General features: G+C 40.5%; 1 long non-coding RNA gene across 1 annotated transcript in view; it reads left to right on the top strand.

Moving 5' to 3' along the window:
• LOC145525159 (uncharacterized) overlaps window positions 1-12,202 on the top strand; it is a 480,549-nt gene that overhangs the window by 34,817 nt on the left and 433,530 nt on the right. The gene's annotated exons all lie outside the window — the stretch shown is intronic.

Here is a 12,202-nt window from a genome sequence, read left to right as displayed (position 1 = left end):
ATATACCACTTCAGCACAATTTATTTATTCATCTATTCAAACCTTTTAAACACTTGAATCCCTTCCTCTGATTTGATTTGATTTCTTAAAATAACATATAATTTCTCTGAATATGCTTTGGGAGAGATTGATTTAGACCAAGAGAATTTGAGAAAATTGTCTTCTCCATGGCTGGAAAAAAAAGTTTTAAATCTTTTTAGAATCTGTGTTTTAAATGCATCATACCCGTACATCATTTTTTAAAACTTGTAAGTAGGCTCACCACCGCTTCTAAATTACCGCTATTGTTACTGGGAGTGTTCATCTGAGATTCTGTACCTATTTTATTTATTCCTTTTTTAAAGCTGAATTTTAATTATTTATTTTAAAAAATTTTGGCTGCACACTGAATGTGGGGTCTTAATTCCCCAACCAGGGATTGAACCCACACCCCCTGCATTGGAAGCACAGAGTCTTAACCACTGGATCTCCAGAGAAGTCCTTTGCAGCTATTTTAAATGGCTTACTTGAAGGGTAAAGAACAGGAAACACCTCTATCAGTCACAATATCCGATAATACCAATACTATTTGTAAGAGTGTTGATCCAATAGTAAGGATTATCTGTCAAGGCTACTGTTTATGAACTCCTGTCTATAAGCCCTTCCTATACTAAGTAGGAGGCACACATTATCGAACACTATTTAGTCCTCCAGAGAGAAAACTGATGATCAGAGGAGGGTTTGTAGCTTACAGACCGAAATCATCACTAGAAAGTAGCAGGGCCAACATTTGAATCCAGGATGAACAGTGAGAACAAAGCAAAGGCCATCACATCACCACCTTGCATGGACCCGCTCACCCTTCATTCCTATCAACACCCCGAATACTCCCAGGGTGACTCAGAGGGGCGTCACACCTACTGTCAGGAGCCAGGGCTGCTCTGAGTAATTGGATGCCGAGGCCTAGATTAATTAACAATCTTTCCATCTGTCCTCCCGCTTGAGAGCCTCGTGAGTCGCCGAAAGGCTGTGTGTGGCGTAGGCACCGCCGAGTGGATGGAAGCAAGTCTCATGACCCTGCCGTGTCACATGGACCTTGCCCTCTGAGGGCCAGACCCACCCGGGTCTTGTTGGGGTGTCGCTTGCATTCTCTGTGGCTCACACAGCAACACCTGCAGTGTCTTTCCATGCACCTGTGTGTCCTCTACTGTAAGGGAAGGCCCAGGATGGGGGCCGTCTCTTCTGGTTTGTGGGAGATTGTCCTGGTTTTAGCACTGGAAGTCCCATGTCCTGGGAAATCCTCCAGGTTTTGGCAACCCAGGACAGTTGGGTCACCCTAAATAGGTCCTTTTGCCTAGAGATTGACAAGTAAGCCTTGTCAAAAGGCAAGAGGCCCTCGAAAACAACCAGGGTAATAGACACTGGCAGTGGATGGTAGCAAGGGCCGTTCTGACTTTTAAAAACAACAGAAAATACCCTCACTAGGGGGAAAAAAATCCGACAGTCTTCTTTATTAAATCCATTACTTTCTTAATTCAAAAAAGAGGTTTTAAAATGATATCCTGGGACTTCCCTGGCAGTCCAGTGGTTAAGACTTCAACTTCCAATGCAGAGGGTTTGGATTCAATGCCTGGTCAGGGAGTTAAGATCCCACATGCCTCAGAGCCAAAAAACCAAAACGTAAAACAGAAGTAATATTGTAACAAATTTAATAAAGACTTTAAAAAAAAGAAATAAATAAATAAAATTATATCCTCCTGGTCCACTATTATGCACTAAAATAATCACAATAATAACATTGGGTTAGCCAAAAGGTTTCATTGGGTTTTCTGTAACATCTTACAGAAAAACCATGTGAACTTTTTGGCCGATCTAATAGCTGTCTTTTGAGAGTATTTGCCAAGCTCCTTGCTGGCCATTGGCATAGCACCTCTTTAAATTTGCACAGCAAACTCATGACGCCAAAGCTACTTGAAAGCACAACTGAACAGATAGGGAAACTGAGACTAAGACAAGGTCACTTGCCCAAGGTTACAGGTAGTTGGTGCCTGCTGCAGGTAGCTAGGACTCGGGGGACCTGAGATCAAGTCCCAGGCCCTACCCACCCAGCCATCCCACTCCCTTTGATAGAAATGGGCACTTCAAGAATGAATGTTTTGGGGCACTTATCATGCTAGAGCTCAGGCTTCCTAAAGGCCGCTTCTCTTTTGTCAGTGTATCCTCAGAGTACCTAGCATGGAGCCTTGAGCATAATAGATGCTCAGTTAATGTTTGCTAAACTGGCTTGAAGTGAAAAATATCTCATTCTCTACACAGAGCAAAAAATACTTGGCAGAAATCCTGGTCTATTTCATAAGGGCTATTTTCTTTATTTTGCCACTAGAATAAAAGCTGTTTTAATCAAATGCCTGTCTCTCTATTGGATTATAAACTCATGTGTGCGTGCTAAGTCACTTCAGTTGTGTCCGACTCTTTGCGCCCCTATGGACTGTAGCCTGCCAGGCTCCTCTGTCCATGGGATTCTCCAGGCAGGAATACAGGAGTGGGTTGCCATGCCCCCTTCCAGGGGATCTTCCCGACCCAGGCATGGAACCCGAGTCTTTTACGTCTCCTGCATTGGCAGGTGGTACTACTAGCGCCTCTTGGGAAGTCCTTATAAACTCATACTTATATGTAATATAATATGTATAAATATTATGTTAAAATATATTAAATAGAGATGATTATAAGCACTCTTATTTATGTATTACATATAATATGTGCAATGGCACCCCAGTCCAGTACTCTTGCCTGGAAAATCCCATGGATGGAGGAGCCTGGTAGGCTACAGTCCACGGGGTCACTAAGAGTTGGACACGACTGAGCGACTTCACTTTCACTTTTCCCTTTCATGCACTGGAGAAGGAAATGGCAACCCACTCCAGTATTCTTGCCTGGAGAATCCTAGGGACGGCGGAGCCTGGTGAGCTGCCGTCCATGGGGTTGCACAGAGTCGGACACGACTGAAGCGACTTAGCAAGCATAATATGTGCATATATTATTGTTATATATAAAGTTATAAGGACAAGCCCATACTGTGTTATTTGTGGCTAGATCCTAGCTACTAGCACAGTGCCTGGCACAGATTGGAGGCTCAATTAATATTTGGTAAGTGAAAGAATGAATAATTATAGGCTTCCCAACAAGAAAACACTGGTTAGAAAGAGCTGTGTTGCTCCAAAGGAAAACTTTCCAGCCACTTTTCAAACGAGAAAAGGGATCTTGCCTGAATTCAGTAATTTCTGGTACTGAGGGTGGGGCTGCCTCAGCTACAAGGTAATTGTCTGTGGGTTCTTGTTTCATAGCAGAAAAAGATGTGCACACATCCTCCACCTTTTCTTTAAGCCAGAATCACTGGTCGTCTCTCCAGTTAGACCTACTGGGAAAATGGCAGCTCGTAGGCATTCAAGTTTAGATCACAGGGAATATCTGTAGATGAAGAAACCATCAAATAATAATAATACACAAGCATACAGCACTTTCCTATGTGTCCGGCATGCCACTGTGTTATATATAATTAACCTAATTATACTTCACAACCACTGTGAGGTTGGTACCATTGCATCACTTATGAATGAGAAAATGAAGGTACAAAAGGCTGTATAGCTTGGCCAAGGTCATGGATCTTGTAAATCTAGCTTGAATCCATGGTCTTAACCCCCATAAGGCATTTCCCACAACCTGCAGAGCAGAGAATAAAGACTGGCTCAGGTGGTCATTTCCATAAAAACTACTGTTGCTGCTGCTAAGTCGCTTCAGTCGTGTCCGACTCTGTGCCACTCCATAGACGGCAGCCCACCAGGCTCCTCCGTCCCTGGGATTCTCCAGGCAAGAACACTGGAGTGGGTTGCCATTTCCTTCTCCAACACATGCATGCATGCTAAGTCGCTTCAGTCGTGTCCAACTCTGTGCGACCCTATGGACAGCAGCCCACCAGGTCCTCTGTCCACAGGATTCTCTAGGCAAGAATACTACCTAGTACATATTGTGCAAGGGGCTGGCATTCCCAAAGAATAAGGATCCACTAAACTATTAATATTAAATAATACAAATTATATATTAAACATTAATAACAGCTCTATGGTATTCAATTATATTAATTAATATATCATGTTTGTAACAGAGAAGGCAATGGCACCCCACTCCAGTACTCTTGCCTGGAAAATCCCATAGACAGAGGAGCCTGGTAGGCTGCAGTCCACAGGGTCGCTAAGAGTCGGAGTCGACTGAGCGACTTCACTTTCACTTTTCACTTTCATGCATTGGAGAAGGAAATGGCAACCCACTCCAGTGTTCTTGCCTGGAGAATCCCAGGGACGGGGGAGCCTGCTGGGCTGCCGTCTATGGGGTCGCATAGAGTCGGACACGACTGATGCGACTTAGCAGCAGCAGCATGTTTGTAACAATAATTATGATAATGACATGAGTAATAATTATGTTATTAGTTAATATCAATATTAATTATTTTATTAAATATAATGATCAATACTAATAATTACCACAATTGAGATTCCACTATATGTCAGACACCTAATGGATATTTACTTGTTTTCACAACAAAGAGGTAGGGGCTTTTATGTTAATTTTTTTATTTTAAATTTTTAAACATTTCAATTTTTTCAAGTTATAATTGACAGACAAAATTGTAAGGTATTAAAGTTTTCATCGTGGTAATTTGACAACATATGTATACATCATGAAATTTCTTCCCTCACCTAGCTAATTAACACATCCGTCACCTCTCATATTTATCTTTTTTTCTGTGTGTGGTGGGAACATTTAAGATCTACTCTCTTAGAAAATCTCTATTACACACTGTAGAGTTGATAACTGTAAAAGTGTTAGTTGTTCAGTCATGTCTGACTCTGTGCAACCCCATGAACTGTAGCCTGCCAGGCTCCTCTGTCCATGAGATTCTCCAGGCAAGAATACTGGAGTGGGTTGCCATGCCCTCTCCAGGGGATCTTCTCGACCCAGGGATCGAACCTGGGTCAACTATAGTCATCATGTTTTACATTAGGTCTTCTGACCCTATTCATCTTGGAACTGAGACATGTACTCTTTTACCAACCTCACCCTATTTCCCCGTACCCACCCAACCCCTGGCAACCCCTTTTCTACTCTCTTTTCTATGAGTTTGACTTTCTTTGCAGATTCTATGAATAAATGATACCATGCTGTATTGGAGAAAGAAATGGCGACCCACTCCAGTATTCTTGCCTGGAGAATTCTAGGGACGGGGGAGCCTGGTGGGCTGCCGTCTATGGGGTCGCACAGAGTCGGACAGGACTGAAGCGACTTAGCAGCAGCAGCAGCGTGCTGTATTGGTCTTTCTCAGTCTAGCTTATCTCATTATGATGCCCTCAAGTTCCATCCATGTTGTCCTAAGTAGCAGATTTCCTTCATTTACAGTCAGCCATTTACATGGTTGAATAATATTCCAATATATCAAGATGATGGGCTTCCTAGGTGGCGCTAGTGGTAAAGAACTTCGCGCCCCACACACCACCCTCCCGCGCCCCCGCCCAATACAGGAGATGTAGGAGATGCAAGTTTGATCCCTGGATTGGGAAGATCCCCTGGAGGAGGGCATGACAACCCATTCCAGTATTCTTGCCTGGAGAATCTCCAAGGACAGAGGAGCTTGGAGGCTCCAGTCTATAGGGTCGCAAAGAGTCGGACATGACTGAAGCAATTTAGCACACATTATAATAGAGATGATGGCTCAGTGGCAAAGAACCCACCTACTGATGCAGGAGATGTGGTTTTGACCCCTGGATTGAGAATCTCAGATCCCCTGGAGTAGGAAATGGCAACCTGTTCCGGTATTCTTGCCTGGGAAATCTCGTGGACAGAGGAGCCTCGAGGACTCCAGTCCATAGGATCACAAAGAGTCAGATACTTCTTAGTGACTGAACCATAAGTAAGAACAATAAATTTTGTATTTGACCTTGGAACGTCTCTCCCTCCACCTAATCCCAGCTCTTCTTTGGCAATAGCATCTATCTTGGGGCGGACATTGTTGTGGTTATCTTCATGAACCTGTCTCCTCTACCTGATTGTAAATCCTCTGCCCAAACGCTGATTCTTTATAAGCCCTCGATCACCATCATCTGGGTCCGTCCACTTTGCGGAGTTGAATGAATGAGCTTTCACTGGCAGATCTGAGCAGAGGCAAAGCTACACACCCCTGTACGCAGATAGCACATAGAAAGAACATTTATGTCTTTCCCCACCCTCCCTACCCCACTGAGCTTTTTGGCAACTCTTACATGATCAAATCATAGTCCTCCTCACCATCAATTTCCAAGGATGTGGGTGCCCCCGGGATGTGACAATTCACGGGGATCATTGTCAAACCCATTTTAGCTTTTCTTTCTAAATTCCCAGACTTTGTCTTTTTGAGCCGTCTCCAGAACCTTCCCAAGGGGGATTTTCCTGGTTTTTGTAAACTAGAGATTTATGCTCCTTATGTGGATTTTTCCCAGCTTAGCTGAATTCTCAGTTGTGGGTATAATTTCTTTTTTTTCCCCTTCAGGCAGAAGTGTATGAAGCCGAGGACGTTGGAGAAACTGCTTTGTAGTGAGTTTCTTAGACTAGTTCTTACCTGTGAGGTGTAATTGCAAGGAAACATGGTCCAGGGGAAAGACATTGCTTCTGAAATCAGAAAACAAACAAACAACAACACGTGGGCTTGCCTCTTGGAGCACTGTGACTTGGGGCAAGTTATCTGTTCTTTCTAAACCTCTCCACGTCCTTACCTATAAAAGAGGAAGAGTGATCTCAATGCCGAGGGAGGCAGAGAGAGCAGTTATCATTATGTACCACCTTCTGTTTCGATCCTAAGACTTATTTTTCTTGCAGTCTGTCTTCCCTCTCACTAGCTTTTCGCCACCACAATTCTTTCCATTCATTTTTGGTGCTTTTTTTGGATCCCATCCCTCCTTCCAGCTGTTCCAACTTTTTGACTTCTTTTATCCCCTTGCCTTATATCCTGTATAACTTGGGTCTCCTTATGAATCTTTGTTGTTTTTTTTTTAATCTCATATTCTTTGTATTTTTGAAAGAAAACCCCATTTTATAACTGTGGACATTAGTGGGCTTAGTTAAAACATGGTGAGTTGAATCGATCCAGCTGTTGGAGTCAGGATTTCTGTTGGAAAACAAATCATGATATATGTTTCAACCACTTGCCCCCCTGTCTTTGGCAAGACTTTGATGGTTAAAGTGATGTCAAGCTACAGTGTGTGTCACCGAATGTCGGCCGGGAATGGGTCTTGTTGATTCACACCTAATAGCTTTCAATGGAGTTAGAAAAAGGATATCAAAACAAAGCAAGCAAATGAAGACAAAAAGAAGCAGTTACTATAAAATCAGAAAGCAAGAATTGAAAAATGGCTAACAGTTGATTAGTAAATATAAGAGATTCTTTTTTGAGAAACAAACTTTATTTTAAATTATTTTTTTAAATTTGAGTATAATTGCTTTACAATATTGTGTTAGTTTCTGCTGTACAATGAGGTGAATCAGCTATATATATACATGCATATGTCCCCTTCCTCTTGAGCCTCCCTCCCACTCCCCACATCCCACCCCTCTAGGTCATCACAGAGCCCCGAGCTGAGCTCCCTGTGTTATACAGCAGCTTTCCACTAGCTGGCTATTTTACACATGGTAGTGTATAGATGTATCCATGTTGAGAAACAAATATATTTTAAGAGGACAAGCTATTGAAAAGTTTAAAGAAGAAAAAGAAATGAGGGAACCTAAGTATCACAAGTGAGCAATGAGAAACCAGATATGAAGTTATAATGGGGTTATTTAAATTATAAGAGTGCTATAGGCACTCTGTCTCAAGATTACTCGGCTTCCTCACTGTGGGCCTGGATGATTCTTTGCTGTGGGGGTTGTCCTGGGAATTGCAGGGTATTTAGCAGTATCCCTGGCTTCTACCCACTAGATGCTAGTATCTCCCCCTGCCCCTCAAGTTATAACAACCCCAGTGTCTCTTCTTCAGTCACTAAGTTGTGTCCAATTCTTTGCGACCTCATGGATTGCAGCACACCAGGCTCCCCCATTCTCCATTATCTCCTGGAGTTTGCTCACATTCATGCCCACTGAGTTGGTGATGCCATCTAACCATCTCATTCTCTGTTCGCCGTCTTCTCCTTTTGCCTTCAGTCTTTCCAAGCATCAGGGTCTTTTCTAATGTATCAGCTCTTTGCATCAGGTGGCCAAAGGACTGGAGTTTCAGCTTCAGCATCAGTCCTTCCAATGAGTATTCAGGGTTGATTTCCTTTAGGATTGACTAGTTTGATCTCCTTGCAGTCCAAGGGACCCTCAAGAGTCTTCTTCAGCACCACAATTTGAAAGCCTCAATGTCTATAGATTATGCCAAATGTCACCAGGGGCCAAAATCATCACCTGTTGAGAATGCTTGTTCTATATTAATCACTTTGGAAAATTTTCGTGACATGGAAAATATTCTAGGGAAATATTAGTGATTGCAGTAAAAATATACACATATGCATGTGTGTGTGTTTCTCTCTCTATTTGTATAAAAGCCAGGAAAAACCTTTGTAAAGTTAACATGTCATCTCTAGAAAACAAAATTCTGGGTCAAAAGGAACTTACCAGTGAGTTGAATGCCATGCTCAAAAGATAATAAATTTTCATTCTTTATAAACTGCTAAGGTGACCAACTGTCCTGATTTCCCCTAGATTTAGTGGTTTGCTGGATGCAGGACTCTTACTGCAAAAACCTGGGAAGTCTTGAGGAAACCTGGACAGGTTGGTCATCCGACTTTCCCATAGGTAATGAGAGAGAGTACATTAATTCAGCACTAAAAACAAGAAATGATAGGCCATATCCAGTAATGAATATAAATGAGTAAAAAAAAAGAAACATTAAAGTTAAATCATGGCATGTGAAAATAGTATTTTAATTTATTTGCTTGTTTGATTAAGAAACTTTGTTCCAATAAAATAATTTGTGAGGTCTGAATTTGTTTAAGCAAGGTGGTTTGGGCAGCCCTTTCTGGGTCTCTTTCTCTCTAAACCCCAACCACTTCTTTCTTCTGTCAGTTCAGTTCAGTTCAGTTCAGTCACTCAGTCGTGTCCAACTCTGCAACCCCATGAACTGCAGCATGCTAGGCCTCCCTGTTCATCAGCAACTCCCGGAGTTTACTCAAACTCATATCCATTGAGTCGGTGATGCCACCCAACCATCTCTTCTTCTGACGTCCCCTTCTCCCACCTTCAATCTTTCCCAGCATCCGGGTCTTTTCAAATGAGTCAGCTCTTCACATCAGGTGGCCAAAGTATTGGAGTTTCATTCCTAACCCCACTCCCACATATTCCCCCAAGGGGCTCCACCGAACCCCTAGTGCTTTCCAAAGGATGATGGAAACCCAACATCAAAATAATAACCACCATGATGAAGTAGGGTCTATACCAAAAATGTAAGATGGTCTAACAGAGTTATCTTGATGTAGATCAAAAGGTATTTGATATACAAAATCCATGATTTAACCCCTCCCGACAAAAATGCCAACCAAGCTTCATTGAACTAGAAGTTTGCTTCACTAACTTAATGCTGATTATCTTTTTTCAAATCACTAACAACGTCATTCATAATGGAGGCCTTCTCATTAAAGTCAGGAACAAAGAGTCCTTATGAGTGCCCTTAAGTTAATAATTTTTAAGAAATTTTAGCCAATGCAATAAAGCAGAAAAAACAGATAGGACGAAGATAAACTAGAAAGAGAGAAATAAAATGTAATTAATTATTTGCGGATGACCTGATTGAATCAATGGAAATTTTAAAGAAATAATCAGAACATTAAAAAAAGAAAGACCAATACCTTCCCTAGTTTTTAAAAATTAACCAGTAAAATTCTAAAAATGATTTTTTAAAAAAAGGTATCCTCAAAATTAAGTGAAAATGATCTTAAAGTTAAAATTAGTTGAAATTAGCCATACAGTTTTATCTGAAAAATAAGAGGTCTTACACTACCAAATTTAAAGCATATAATAAAGCTACAATAATTCCAACAATATGGGCCTAATGCAAAATAGACACATAGATACATGGAATTAAATATAAAATCCCATAAATACTCCCAATTGTTGATAAGAATATGTTAAAAGTAGAAGTTCAAATCAGTGGAGATATGACCATTAAGTGAAAAATGATTCTGTGACAAATGATTTGACACATGATAACTATTTGACAAAATAAAGTCAAACACTTACCTTATGTCAGGTAGCGAAATTAATTAATATGAGTAAATTGAGTCAACTGTAAACAGTAAGACTATAAAAGAATTAGAAATATAGATATACCTTTACCTGAACCCTGGATGGAGCAGCCTTTTATTTTAGTCATTAAAAGGAAGTAAACACTATAAGTGATATATTAAACCAAATAAAAAGTGAAAACCAAAAAGCATCATAAAAATCAAAAGGAAGATGACTAGGAGAAATATATACATTATGGGAGTAAAATGATGATTGGTTTTATTATGTGAAGAGTTTGGCCACCTGATGTAAAGAGCTGACTCATTGGAAAAGACCCTGATGCTGGGAAAGACTGAAGGAAGGAGGAGAAGGGGGAGGCAGAGGTTGAGATGGTTGGATGGCAGCACTGACTCAATGGACGTGAATTTGAGTGAACTCCAGGAGATCGTGGAGAACAGAGGAGCCTGGTGTGCTGCAGGCCATGGGGTCAGAAAGAATCAGACACAACTTAGCAACTGAACAGCAACAACAACAATGTGAAGAGTTATTATAAATGAGCAAGAAGATAAATGTGTAAATAAAAAAAAGTGGGGCTATGCATGATCAGTTTCCAAAGAAGAAATATAAATGATAAATTAAAGCTATAATAAGCTATTCAATAGCATTACAATAAAATCAATGCAAATTGAAACAAGATACTGTGTTTTGCCTATCAAATGGGGAAAAAATAGAGTGATGATTATTGAGGTGGTGAGGATAGTCAGATGATATACAGATAAGCAGAGATGTCATCAAGATATGTATATAAAGATAGTCATAACAACATGATAGGGAAGAGAGAGATTGGCTACTCAGCAGTTGATTCTTACAGAAAATATATACAAGGGACAACTATATAGTGATTCAAACCATGGTCTTAAAAAATAGGAGGAAATATCAATGATAGATAAAATAAAAATTATTAAAAAAAAGTCTGCAATACACGATACCACTTTTTCTAAACTCCAGACTATATCTGTATCTGCACACCAAGAAAAGTTATGAAAGAATGGCTAGATATTAGTGCCGGTAGTTCTCTGACTGGTGGCTTTAATTTTTTTTTTGCATATTTCTATATTACCCAAATCTCCTGTGTTATTTCTTTAATCATAAGAAGTCATATTAAATATTTATAAAAAGTTTCAATATGACGGATCAAGAAGCTGACTGCCCTTTGAGTTTTTTATTTTTTCATAACTTTATTTTAAATATTTATTTGTTTATTTATTTATTTGGCTGCACAAGGCCTTTGTTATGGCACACAGGATCTTGAGTTGTGTTACGTGGGATCTAGTTCCCTCACCAGGGATCAAACCTGGCATTGGGAAGTGTGGAGTCTTAGCCACTGGACCAGCAGGGAAGTCCCTTGAGTTCTTTATTTTTAACCAGTTTTCTTTCATGACTTATAAAACTTTAGGTGAGGGATAAACAGAACATTCATTCAGTGGGATAATGAGGACTCAGAGAGATTCCAAAATCATAAATATTTACCTTTGTTGGGGGGAAATATCCCCCTAGGGACTTGGCAGGGCATTTAAAACTGGCTTGGATTAAGTATTGCCCTGCCCTTTCCTCTATAAATTCAGATACCTCTGGATGGAGTAACAGTACCTGAGCCCTAGTAGGTGCTCAATAAAATGCTGATTGGCTTGAATTGAAGACAGAGGCGCTGTAAGATGCTATGGTTGATTATATCAAATTTTCTTCCTTGAAGAACATTATAAGACACAGGGATATCTGCAAGGTTTGTCTCTTACGTATGACTGATTTTATTCCTGAGGTTTCTATCTAACCGGGACATGGAGAACAAAAGGATATACAATAGCCAGCATAAAAACACAGCTACTGAAAAGTAGGAGAGAATTGGGATATAAGATGCACAAAACACATTTCTCTAAACGCTTCT

Source organism: Giraffa tippelskirchi, chromosome 11 (assembly GCF_054371585.1).
Source record: "Giraffa tippelskirchi isolate mGirTip1 chromosome 11, T2T-mGirTip1v1.2.pri, whole genome shotgun sequence".
Taxonomy (NCBI): Eukaryota; Metazoa; Chordata; class Mammalia; order Artiodactyla; family Giraffidae; genus Giraffa; species Giraffa tippelskirchi.
This window is presented reverse-complemented; position numbering and strand designations above follow the sequence as displayed.